At 44.6% G+C, this 12,958-nt stretch overlaps 1 non-coding gene across 1 annotated transcript; it reads left to right on the top strand.

Annotated features, from left to right (window-relative positions):
* The first annotated feature begins 2,251 nt into the window (after positions 1 to 2,251).
* On the top strand, positions 2,252 to 2,328 carry Trnat-ugu. Its single transcript has one exon. It is a non-coding gene; the product is annotated as a tRNA-Thr (tRNA).
* The last annotated feature ends 10,630 nt before the right edge of the window (positions 2,329 to 12,958 follow it).

The raw sequence follows: 12,958 nt of genomic DNA on the forward strand, positions 1-12,958 counted from the left end.
TACAATTATGAACGACTCAGATTGGAAAGAACACATAGAATATGTTGTGGGAAAGGCGAACCGAAGATTACATTTTATTGGCAGTACACTTTGAAGATACAACAGAACTAATAAAGAAACTGCCTAAACTACGCTTGTCCGTTCTCCTTTGGATTACTGCTGCGTGCTGTGGGATCTTTACCAGATATGATTAACAGAGAACATCGAGAAAGTTCAATGAATGGCACCACGTTTTGTACTATCGAGAAGTAGGTGAGAGAGTGTCACAGACCTGATACAGGATTTGGGGTGGAAATCATTAAAACACAGACTTTTTCATTGCGGCGGGGTCATCTCACCTAATTTCAATCACCAAATTTCTCTCCGAATGCGAAAATATTTTGTTGATGCCAACATCCGTAGGGAGTAACGATCATCATAATAAAATAAGGGAAATTGGAGCTCGCACGGAAAGATATAGGTGTTCCTTTTATGCCGTGCGCTATTCGAGAGTGGAATAACTGAGGTTTAGTGTAAAGGCATTTAAATGTGATTTGCAGAGTATCTATGTAGGTGTAGATTACATGGATATTGACTGACAGGTTGTCAGAGTACTGACAGATAATTTCTACGCGACCTATGTGCTTTGGTTCACATTGTCCCCATCGTAGTAAGCAACTTTGTCCATCATGCTACGTTTTTTTTGTGAGATTTCCTTCTGACTTCGCTTTGGTTGATCCAGTGTTGATGCGACTATTTCTTCTTCGGTGCTATAGTGAGAAAGACTTCACTTTGAAAGTCTATTTTTGACGAATTAGTGGTCGTACTTACCTAACCCGTTTGTACAATCTTCTGCCGACTCAGGAGCTGTATGTCACAACTTGGCTTCGGCTGTCGAAGTGTCCTGCCCTATCGTAGGATGGCCGTTCACAACAGAGACACATCGACTGCTGTTGTCGCCTCTCCTAATGTACTGTCTGCACAGGTCAAGACCAAGATTTTTGTGCGCACACTCACTGACAAGGGGACCTCAAATGGCGCTACCAGCCAGTCTAGGCCGTCATTCTTTGTCCTGGCTTCCTAAAAAGGTTCGCCGGCCGAAGTGGCCGTGCGGTTAAAGGCGCTACAGTCTGGAACCGCAAGACCGCTACGGTCGCAGGTTCGAATCCTGCCTCGGGCATGGATGTTTGTGATGTCCTTGGGTTAGTTAGGTTTAACTAGTTCTAAGTTCTAGGGGACTAATGACCTCAGCAGTTGAGTCCCATAGTGCTCAGAGCCATTTGAACCAACCTAAAAAGGTTCAGGATGGAAGGCTATCCTGCAACCATCAACAACGTAATATGATGTCACTACATGAGGTTTGCAGATATGTTTTGGATTTGGACGCGAGCTGGGAGGTAGCAGTCCAGTGAGAGGCCGCCGGCCGTCACATTCACGGCGGCAGAGGGCGGCGTGCGTCTTTGACAGAATTATCCACGCTCGGGAAAGAATACATTGCGTGCTGAGTTCAGCGAACTCGCCCTTTACTCACCAATTGGCGAATATGAATACGTAGTTCATACAGAGGACGCCGTACAACCAACTGATATGTTCTCCGCAAAGCGTACCTTCATTATACAGTGGTGTTGAATGAACTGTGACAGAAGCCCGAACAGCAGGGGACTGACGTACTAGGACATGCACTGATACCATGAAATAGTGGAATGTAATCTAATGTATAAGCCATATAGGATATGGCACGAGGTGTAACTCAATATACTATCGCCTGATCATGTGCTTCTTGTACTTTTTAGCACTGATGACTGCTAAGCGCTAGCCATAGTCTAGATTTGCCTAATAAAACCTTATAGAAAGGTATATGAAGATAGTAAATGTTCTCGAAAGACCAGATACCACTGATGACCGTGCAGATTCTCTAGAATAAATGATAATTAATTGAAACCCTCAGCTGCCGACAGGTGTTGTTGATATACCTCGATGGGGACAGCTGAAAATGAGTGCCCCGACCGTGACTCGAACGCGGGATCTCCTGCTTACATGGCAGACGCTCTATCCATCTGAGCCATCGAGGACACAGATGAATAGTACGACTGCAGGGACTTAACCCTTGCACGCTTCCCCTGAGACCCACATTCCAAACTGTCCACAATCTACATACGTAATGTACCTAATAGACATTTGCCCATCCACTCATTACTCGCGCACACTAAGGTGACAATTTCCGTAAGAGCACGGGAAGAGTGCAAGGGATCAGTCCCTGCACTATTTATCTGTGTCCTCGGTGGCTAAGATGGATAGAGCGTCTGCCTTGTAAGCAGGAGATCCCGGGTTCGAGTCCCGGTCGGCACACATTTTCAGCTGTCCCCTTCGAGGTATATCAACAACACCTGTCGGCAGCTGAGGGTTTCAATTAATTATCATTTGCTGATAGAAATGAACCACTAATTGTTGTGCTCTCTCATCTAAAAAGCTTACAGAGGTTTCTCCGAACGACAGACCGCCCACACAAATGACGTGCCCCGTGCGATAACATTGCAGTGTTACTCAGTAGACATGGGGCGCCTCCACAGGCGAGTCCTTTGGCTAGTGCCGACGGGCCTCTGACGCCTTTATCGTAAAGACTAAGATGACAAAGTTACTGAAAGTTACTGTATGTCCATCCTTCTGATTATAGGTCTGAGGGACTTCAGCCGTTCACTTATGTTAAAAAAGGGAACACCTACAGCTGTCTTTACGATGTTATTTATTATTTGGCTAAAGGTTTCGGTGCTTCAGTGCACTATCTTCAGGCCTTAGTTGACACTGAGGAGGTTAACTCGAGTCGTATACACGATTCATCAGTGGCCGACATCTATGAACTGGTTTCCGCGGACTACCTATAACAGAGATGTTGTGTCCCCAACTCCAAACTGGTAGTTGATGGTGGAGACATAACATCGTTGTTACAGGTGGCCTGCGAAAATCAGTTCATAAATGTTGGCCACTGATGAATCGCGTATACGAATGGAGTTAAGCCCCACAGCGTCAGTTAAGGCCTGAAGCACCGAAATCGGTAGCTAAATAATAAATAACATCGTAGAGACAGCTGTAGGTGTTCCATTTTATTACACAAGTGAACGGCTCAAGTCTCTCAGACCTCCAATCGCTAGGATGTACGTGCAGAATCCAGGGAACTAGGCGACATTGCTGGTCTATACGCTATCAGTACATCGAGGAAGCAATGATGGAAATAAAAGAAAGGTTCAGGAGTGGAATTAAAATACAAGGCGAAAGGATATCAATGATACGATTCGCTGATGACATTGCTATCCTGAGTGAAAGTGAAGAAGAATTAAATGATCTGCTGAACGGAATGAACAGTCTAATGAGTACACAGTATGGTTTGAGAGTAAATCGGAGAAAGACGAAGGTAATGAAAAGTAGTAGAAATGAGAACAGCGAGAAACTTAACATCAGGATTGATGGTCACGAAGTCGATGAAGTTAAGGAATTCTGCTACCTAGGCAGTAAAATAACCAATGACGGACGGAGCAAGGAGGACATCAAAAGCAGACTCGCTATGGTAAAAAAGGCATTTCTGGCCAAGAGAAGTCGACTAATATCAAATACCGGCCTTAATTCGAGGAAGAAATTTCTGAGGATGTACGTCTGGAGTACAGCATTGTATGGTAGTGAAACATGGACTGTGGGAAAACCGGAACAGAAGAGAATCGAAGCATTTGAGATGTGGTGCTACAGACGAATGTTGAAAATTAGGTGGACTGATAAGGTAAGGAATGAGGAGGTTCTACGCAGAATCAGAGAGGAAAGGAATATGTGGAAAACACTGATAAGGAGACGGGACAGGATGATAGGACATCTGCTAAGACATGAGAGAATGACTTCCATGGTACTAGAGGGAGCGGTATAGGGCAAAAACTGTAGAGGAAGACAGAGATTGGAATACATCAAGCAAATAATTGAGGACGTAGGTTGCAAGTGCTACTCTGAGATGAAGAGGTTAGCACAGGAAAGGAATTCGTGGCGGGCCGCATCAAACCAGTCAGTAGACTGACGACAAAAAAAAAAAGCCATCAGGGTGTCCTGCTGGATCCGCTGAGGTGAGCTCTACAGCTCCCTATAGTGCCGTGGAAGTTATTCCCTGATGTCCCAATAGACGTCCTGCCACACTGTCCCTTCTTCTTGTCAGTGTTTTCCATATATTCCTTTCATCGCCGGTTCTCTTGAGAACCGCCTTACTGCTTATCTAATCAGTCCACCTAATTTTCAATATTCTTCTGTAGCACCACACCACAAATTCTCTTCTTTTCCGGTCCTACATAAGTTGCGGGAAGTTTCTGGAAGGACACCGTTTAATAGGCCGGAACTCTGAATCTTTGGGATCGACGACGTGCCATAGGGCGGCAATGGGAAATGGTTGGAATCCGGAGTTCGGATAGGTTAGCGTTCAGAGTGTTTCGGATTGGCGAAGTCAAGTACACGGTCCCGGACTGGCCAAAATGGCAGTTTTGGTGGACTCACACCGAGAAATATCAAGAGAGTAAAATATCGGGCCCTTCTTCGCTTGGTCCGCAGCTCGTGGTCTAGAAGCTAGCGTTGCTGCTCCTGGATCATGGGGTCCCGGGCTCGATTCCCGGCCGGGTTGGGGATTTTTCTCTGCCCGGGAACTGGGTGTTTGTATTGTCCTAATCATTTCATCATCATCATCATTTGTGAGAGTGACTAGATTGGATTGTGAAAACAAAATGATCTGTGTAAAAATTGGGACTTTGTATCGGTGCTGATGTCCGCGCAGTTGGGCGTCCCACAAACCAATCATCATCATAAACTTCCTCGCTGACAGCCACAGAAAGCACTTCTTCACCGGGAGCCATACTACACGGACTTGGTCGTCGAGGCACAGAGAACACTCTTCTTCACCTCGAGAGGATACGGCAATTCACGAGCAGACGGGCCGCGCCATGCTAGCGTCCGACCCTGCCTGCGGTCTCACCGTGCCTCGTCTCGCGCAAATGATGTAAGTGTCGCAGCCACGGCGTACGAAATTCGTAGGGGTCGATAGGCACGTCGATTCAGTTTGACCTATCAGTCACTGTGCGATGATTTTTCGACCATAATTTTACTCCTTCGGATTCCATTTCTCTTTACTCACCAACCTTCCGATGCAATCGTCACCGACACTTTAATTCCAAGATTACCAATCAATTAACACAATTTCTAGTTCGTTCAGTCTGTTTTATGGGAATTTTCTAATACTTTCCCTTTGAATATCCACAACTATCAGATGATCATATGTGTCTACGCACTCATTCTCCTGTGATGCCTGATTGACCCTTGTTTGTTGTTGAAAGTAGGCTGTTTAGGTTTATATGTTGGTAACGACACGAAGTGCTCAGAATGAAAACCACTGAGTGCTCTGCTTACAGTCTGTGGCTGGTTGGACACATTGTTGGACTATTCGCTAGTGTAGTGTTGGGCAGTTGGTTGGGAACAGAGCATAGCGTTGCGCAGTTGGAGGTGAGCCGCCAGCAGTGGTGGATATGGGGAGACAGATGCCAGAGTTTTGAGAGCGGACGATCTGGATGGGTGTCTGTCAGAAAAAGGAAAGTTGTAAGACTGGATGACATGAACTTATATATATTATGACTTTTGAAAACTATTAAGGTATATACATTGTTTGTTCTCTATCAAAATCTTTCATTTGCTAACTATGTCTATCAGTAGGTAGTGCCTTCAGTAGTTAGAATCTTTTATTTAGCTGCCAGTATCGGCGCTCGCTGTATTGCAGTAGCTCGAGTAACGAAGATTTTTGTGAGGTAAGTGGTCCATGAAAGGTATAGGTTATTGTTAGTCACGGGCATTCTTTTGTAGGGATTATTGAAAGTCAGATTGCGTTGCGCTAATATTGTGTCAGTTTAGTGATGATCAGAATAAGTAAAGAGAAAACTGTCTGAGTACGCTGAGTTTTGCTCAGCTGTTTGAAAATCAAATAGCGTAAGAGTTTTTCCAGCACTGTCATTATTTACATACAAAGGGGAAGTTTCATTCTAAGCAATCATTGAGGTCATAACAATAAATGTACGTAATTTGTAAGCCTTGTTTTATTACGGCAGCTGATAGTTCAAATGGTTCAAATGGCTCTGAACACTATGGGACTTAACTTCTGACGTCATCAGTCCCCTAGAACTTAGAACTACTTAAACCTAACTAACCTAAGAACATCACACACATCCATGGCCGCGGCAGGATTCGAACCAGACTGTAGCGCCAAGAACCGCTCGGCCACTACGGCCGGCCAGCTGATAGTTACCATTGGTACTTAGTAATATTATTAATGTTCAGTGTGGGCACACAAATATCCGTTTCCGAGTGTACAGTTCCTTTACATCCACCTGAACCGTGGTGGGGGACTTGTACCTTGGGAGGGGATACTCAGTGTATGTCAGTGGCAAAACAGATCAACTAGAGTCTTACCCCAGGGGCGCCTTGCACCACACTAGACTCCAGTTTCTCCAGGCTCCTGTTGCGGCGTGCTGCGCTGCTGCGGCACGGGGATTTTCCTAGGTGTAACTTCAACTTATCTTTTGTATAACTTCAGTTTTCCGAGGTGATAATTAAAACTTTGAATATGAAGATGTTATCGCTTCAGTGTGGCTAAATGGGAAGAGCGACGAAGGAAAAACAACAAAAACGACTGAATGAGAGAAGACGACGAATGGGACAGTGGTTTGAGAGTTGCGAGTAACGTTGGAAAACTGGAAAATCGTCTCCTGGAGCATAACACGAACGGCGCACGCTGGTGGGCTCGTTTTCGTGCTTCAGAGAGCTCTGACAGTCCCCCAATTCGGTCTACGCAGCCAGCCGTGGCCGTATTTAAGGCCCGTACGCCGTAGAGAAGAACTGCGACGCGATACGCCGGGCACTAGTTATGCGCGCACCATTAGAGCGGCGATCGCTTTATGCGCGGGTGGGCCGGTCTTTTACTGCGTGCGCCGCCTTATGGCGGTGGCGCCCGCGCGGTGTGGCCCGTTTGCCTCGGCGGAAACAAGAGCAGCCCACCCACACCACGCCGCGCCGCCGGTGGGGCAGAGGACGCGCCGCCCATACGTCATCTCCGGCCAGCACGCCGGCGGTCTTTTACGAGCTCGTAGACGTCTCCTGCGGTCGGTTTTATAAACTCGTTGCAACGAGTTGCCTTCACCGTCCACGTCGGAGTAGTGCTGGCTCTGCCGTTTGTTAAGAAACATACGTCCACCATCAATGTTGGAGTCTGTAGCTCCCACTGGATAAATGAGTATATCAGAGTACTGCGTGTATCCTTTCCCGGAGCTCACGCTCTTCTCCAGTCGGTTGCGCTGCGAGAGAGCGTATAAACAAACTTCGGAAAGTTCTGCGAGAACGAAGTGCACAGATTAAAAAGAATGTGATGAAGCCTTTCGCCCTACTGTACAGTCTATACATCGAAGAAACAATGGCGAAGAAAAGAGAGAGGTGCAGGGGCAGGATTAAAATTCTATGTAAAAGGATATCACTGACAAAATTCACTTAAGACAGAGAAGAAAAATTGCGGGATCTGTTGAATAGAATGGGCAGTATCGAATGAAAAACAGCCCACAGTTGCACTAAATTTTGTTTGTTTTAAGCCTTGACCATGGTTTCTGCTATAATAATATAGTTCACGGTAAATGATAACAGCCAAACAGTTGCAGGATAAATATTTATTGAAATCCTTGACCACGGTTTCAGTCTATCTAAATATATCTTCATCGGAAGCAAAATTACACTAAAATCACGTCCTGCAGTGGAGATACATAAAAAATTGTGCCAAAGGCGTCGTCAGTGGTTAAAATTAAAATATCACCTTAAATTAAAATATCACCTCCACCATATTTTAATTTTCACCACAGACGACGCCTTTGGAACGATTGTTTTATGTATCTCCACTGCAGGATGTTATCTTAGTGTAGTCTTGCTTCTCATGACGGTATATTTAGATATATCGACACCGTGGTCAAGAATTTTAAATACATCTTTATCCTGCAACTATTTGGCTGTTATCATTTATCGTGAAGATTTTCAACAGTTGCTTCTTCAGCCATGTTTAAAATTTTGAAATAATAATACAGCCTTCTTCAGAAGTCATACACACCAATAAATGACAAAGGTCTTAGCCCAGTGGCTGCGTCAAGATCAATAAAATAACTTCTGTTGAAGACCTTTATCATTTATTAGTGTGTATGACTTCTGAAGAAGGCTGTATTATTATAGAAGAAACCATGGTCAAGGTTTAAAATAAACAGAATTTAGTGCAACGGTGGGCTGTTTTTCAATCGACACAATTTCGTAACGGTTGCTGTTGTCGCTGCCATGATGAAAATAATGGAATGGACAGTCTAATGGTTGGGGATTGAGGGTAAATAGAAAAGGACCAAAGTAATGAGAAGCAGCAGAAATGAGAATCGCGATAAATTTATCATCAAAACTGGTATTCACGAAGTAGTCGTAGTTAAATAATTGCTCTAACTTGGAAACAAAATAATCTAAAAATCGGACTAGCACAGGTAAAGAGGGAATTCATGACTAAAAGAAGTCTATTAAGCATTGATTTGAGGAAGAAAGCCGGCCGCGGTGGCCGAGCGGTTCTATGCGCTTCAGTCCGGAACCGCGCGACTGCGACGGTCGCAGGTGCGAATCCTGTCTCGGGCATCGATGTGTGTGATGTCCTTAGGTTAGTTAGGTTTAAGTAGTTCTAAGTTCTAGGGGCTGATGACCTCAGATGTTAAGTCCTATAGTGCTCAAAGCCATTTGTACCATTTTTGAGGAAGAAAGTTCTGAGAAAATACGTTTGGAACACAGCATTCGATGGTAGTGAATCATGCACTCTGGAAAAATCAGAACGGAAGTGAATCGAAGCGTTTTAAACATGGCGCTGCAGAAGAACGTTGAAATGGAAATGAAATGTGCGTATGGCATAGTTGGCCGGGAGGCCCCATCTGGGGGGACTTCTGCCGCCGAGCGCAAGTCTTATTACAGTCGACGCCACATTGGGCGACTTGCGCGCCGGTGGTGAGGATAAAACGAGGGTGAGGACAGCACAACACCCAGTCCCAGAGCGAGGAAAACCTCCAACCCGGCCGGGAATCGAACCCCAGCATGGAAGGCGAACACGTTACCAGCCAGCTGAGCAGGCGTACTAGAACGTTGAAAATTAAGTGGACTGATAAAGTGAGGAATTGGGAGGTTTCCCACAGTACTGGTGAGGAATGCATGGAAACCACTCATATGAAGAAGGGACAGAATGATAGGAATGTGTTAACAACTTCCATGTTATTAGGGCGAACGGTAGAGTGCAAGAACTGTATGAGAAGACAGAGAATACAAAAAAAATGGCTCTAAGCACTATGGGACTTAACTTCTGTGGTTATCAGTCCCCTAGAACTTAGAACTACTTAAACCTAACTAACCTAAGGACATCACACACATCCATGCCCGAGGCAGGATTCGAACCTGCGACCGTAGCAGAGAATACATCCAGCATATGATTGAGGACGTAGGTTGTAAGTGTTACTCTGAAATGAAGATGCTGGCACAGGAGAAGAAATCGTGGCGGGCCGCATCAAACCAGTCAGAAGACTGATGACTATAAAAAGGGCAATTCAGCGGAAGTGGCGTTAGGTGGTCGATTCCATCTCACAGACCCGAATCGGCCTAAGAATCTGTGGCCGAAGTCACCTCTAATGATGACACAACTCATGAGCGTGCTCGGTCTATGTGTCCTTCAAAGTTCGCTAGGCTGTGCGACCTTGAACGTAGGTTGCAAATGCAGGTGGTCAGCACGAGCATCGGGTCACTCCTAACTCGTGACTCGGCGTATGTTCGGGAGTAGGGTGGAATCTAATTCCTGGATCGAATAACACGAGCTCATGAGCAAGGAGACTCAGTCATACTGTTCGATGCGCTTCACCTCGAATTCTCTGCTGCGCCAACCCCTTCACCTCAACTAGCAATTGCATTCGACGACCACAATTATTTTGTAGATGTACTCCAATCGCAGTCTTTGCCAACAGTTTTCATCCTCTACAGATTCCTCTAGCGCCATGGAAGTTTCTTCCTGATGTTTTACCGTATCTCCTACCATCCTGTATCTTCTTCTTGACGGTGCTTCCGGATGTTCCTTTCTTCACCGAATCTGCAGAGAACATCCTTATTCCTTATCATTACATCTAATTTTCAACAGCCGTCTGTAGCACCATATCTCAAACGCGTCGATTCTCATCTTTTCCGGTTTTCCCACAGTCCATCATTCCATACCATACAGCGCTGCGCCCCAAACGTATATTCTCAGAAACTTCTTCCTCAGTTTAAGATCAATGTTTGGTACTAGCAGGCTTCTCTTGGCCAGAAATGCCTTCTTTGACTACGCTAAACTGCTTTTTACGTACTCCTCGCTTCGTTCGTTGTGTCTTATCTTTCTTCCAAAGTAACTGAATTCCTTAGCTTTGTCCTCTTCGTGTTCCCCAATTGTAACATTAAGTTCGTCATTAATCTCATTTCTGCAACTACTCGTTACTTTCGTCTCTTTCCAGTTTTTCCTCAGTCCAAATTCTGTACTCGTTAGACTCTTCATTCTAATCAACAAGCCAACAAGTCTCCTAAAACTACTTCCGTTTCACTGAGGAAAGCATAACCGTCAATCGCGTAAGTGGTATTCTTTCACCTTGCATTTTAATCCCACTCTTGAACCATTCTTTTATTTCCGTCACTGCTTCTTTAATGTGCAGATTGAACAGTGTAGGTGAAAGACTACATCCCTATCCTACATCTTTTTAATCCGAACCCTTCGTTCTTCTTCTTCCGTTCTTATTGTTACCTCCATGTGGTTGAATAAATCGAACGTTATTCGCCTTACCCTATAGGTTACTCCTATTTTTCTCAAAATTTCGAATGTCTTGCAATATTTTAGATTGTCCAACACTTTTGTACGTGTTTAGAGCCTAGGAAGACCTCGTGATTTGAAACACGTTTTAACTAAGTAGGTGTTTGTATCACTGTTTGGAACGAATTCTGCGTTTTATTTTATACTATCTTTTCCGTGAGCAAGAGACTTAAAATTTTTAACATAGCTCACAACTGTATAACAATGCAATATTAACTCGTTCTCTTGTCGGTCTGTTCGGTAACGGTGGGGTTTGGGGTGAGAAAGTTTGGTAACTTCTGACATCGCGGCTGCCCTACATATACAGGGTATTGTATTATATTGTATGGAACTGTGGACCTAGAAACGACGGAGAGGCTTCGTCATCGCCGTAGCCCTCAGTGGTACACAACCCCACAACAGGCTATAGTAGTCAGCTCACCCCACCGCCCTACACCGAACCCAAGGTTATTGTGCGGTTCTGACTCCAAAGGATCCCACCGGGAACGTCTCACACCAGACGAGTGTAACCTCAAATGTCTGCGTGGTAGAGTAATTATGGTGTACGGATACGTGGTGACAGTGTTTGCGCAGCGATCGCCGACATAGTGTAACCGAGGCGGAATAAGGGGAACCAGCCCGCATTCGCCGAGGCAGATGGAAAACCGCCTTAGAAACCATCCACAGTCTGGCCGGCACACCGGACCTCGACACTAATCGGCCAGGCGGATTCGTGGCCGGGAGCAGCACGCCTTCCCGCTCGGAAAGCAGTGCGTTGGACCGCAGGACTAACCCGGCGGGCGTATACAGGGTAGTCACAAACAGCTTGAACAGTTTGTAAGCGTGTTGCAGAGTGGGTTGTCCAGAGAAACTCGATACGTTGCACCGTTTCAGACTTAATTAGCATTGAAGTTAGCTATTCAGGTCGTTGAGTGTGCAAATTCAAGTGCCAGTTTGCCAGTTGTTCTCAAAGGTGATAGTGCGCTAGATTTCTCAGCCTTTGGCTCGGATTCTATCCTTACTATCGTCCCTTGTCCAATTTTTATACCATTTTCTTGTTCAGGTTTGGGAAACCAAATGAGGAACAAGTTTGGCGACATTGTCTCTGGTGGGCCGCATCAATTTGTGCTCACTATGGCCCGACTTCAGTGCTAAATAACTCGGATTCGGCGCAACACATCTAACTTTTTTCTTGACAATTATATCTCAGCACAGCCTACCCTTAAAGGCTAACCAGACTTTTTCTGGCTACCTTGTACTTATACAATCTCATCAAAATGCTTAAAATCCACTGAGAAATTCCACACAAGCAAGACTAAACAGCAGAAAATAATTATTTATATAAAAATAAACTTTAATATAATACTTTTCAAACAGAACTAAAAAGTATAAAATAATTTCTCCCTGCCCAAACCGATTTCTAAATCCCTACTGCTAGTCCTGAAAATTTGTTGTTGTGAATTTTAATAGCTATGACAACACTTGTAAGATTTATAACGGAAGATGTGGGGCTCATGTAATAGATATAGTTAAGAGGTGAACTATTCATAAGTGAATTATTTATTGTATGTACCCCATGTATTTCTTTCTCGTAAATCTTATAAGTATTCTCCTAGCTATTAAAAATTCACAAGCACAAATTTTCAGGACTATGTATGGCGTTAGGAATGTGTCTGGCGCTAGGAGAAATTATATTTTATTTTTGAGACAATTTAAAAGCGTGTTATATTAAAAATTTATTTTTATTGAAATAATTATTCTTAAGTCTTACTTCCATTATGAATCACAAAATCAGATCTGCGTCTTTGGTGCTTTACTCTATTTAAGGCCCAGCTGATTACCATCTAACAGACCATTAATTTTGTTTTCCATTCACTATACATTAATCTTGTCAACAACTTGGATGCATGGGCCAATAAACTGATTGAGCGGTAGACAGCTTGTGGTGTCACCGCAAGACACCACACTTGCTAGGTGGTTGCCTTTAAATCGGCCGCGGTCCGTTAGTATACGTCGGACCCGCGTGTCGCCACTATCAGTGATTGCCGAACGAGCGCCGCCACA

Source organism: Schistocerca americana, chromosome 5 (genome assembly GCF_021461395.2).
Source record: "Schistocerca americana isolate TAMUIC-IGC-003095 chromosome 5, iqSchAmer2.1, whole genome shotgun sequence".
In the NCBI taxonomy this organism is placed as follows: domain Eukaryota; kingdom Metazoa; phylum Arthropoda; class Insecta; order Orthoptera; family Acrididae; genus Schistocerca; species Schistocerca americana.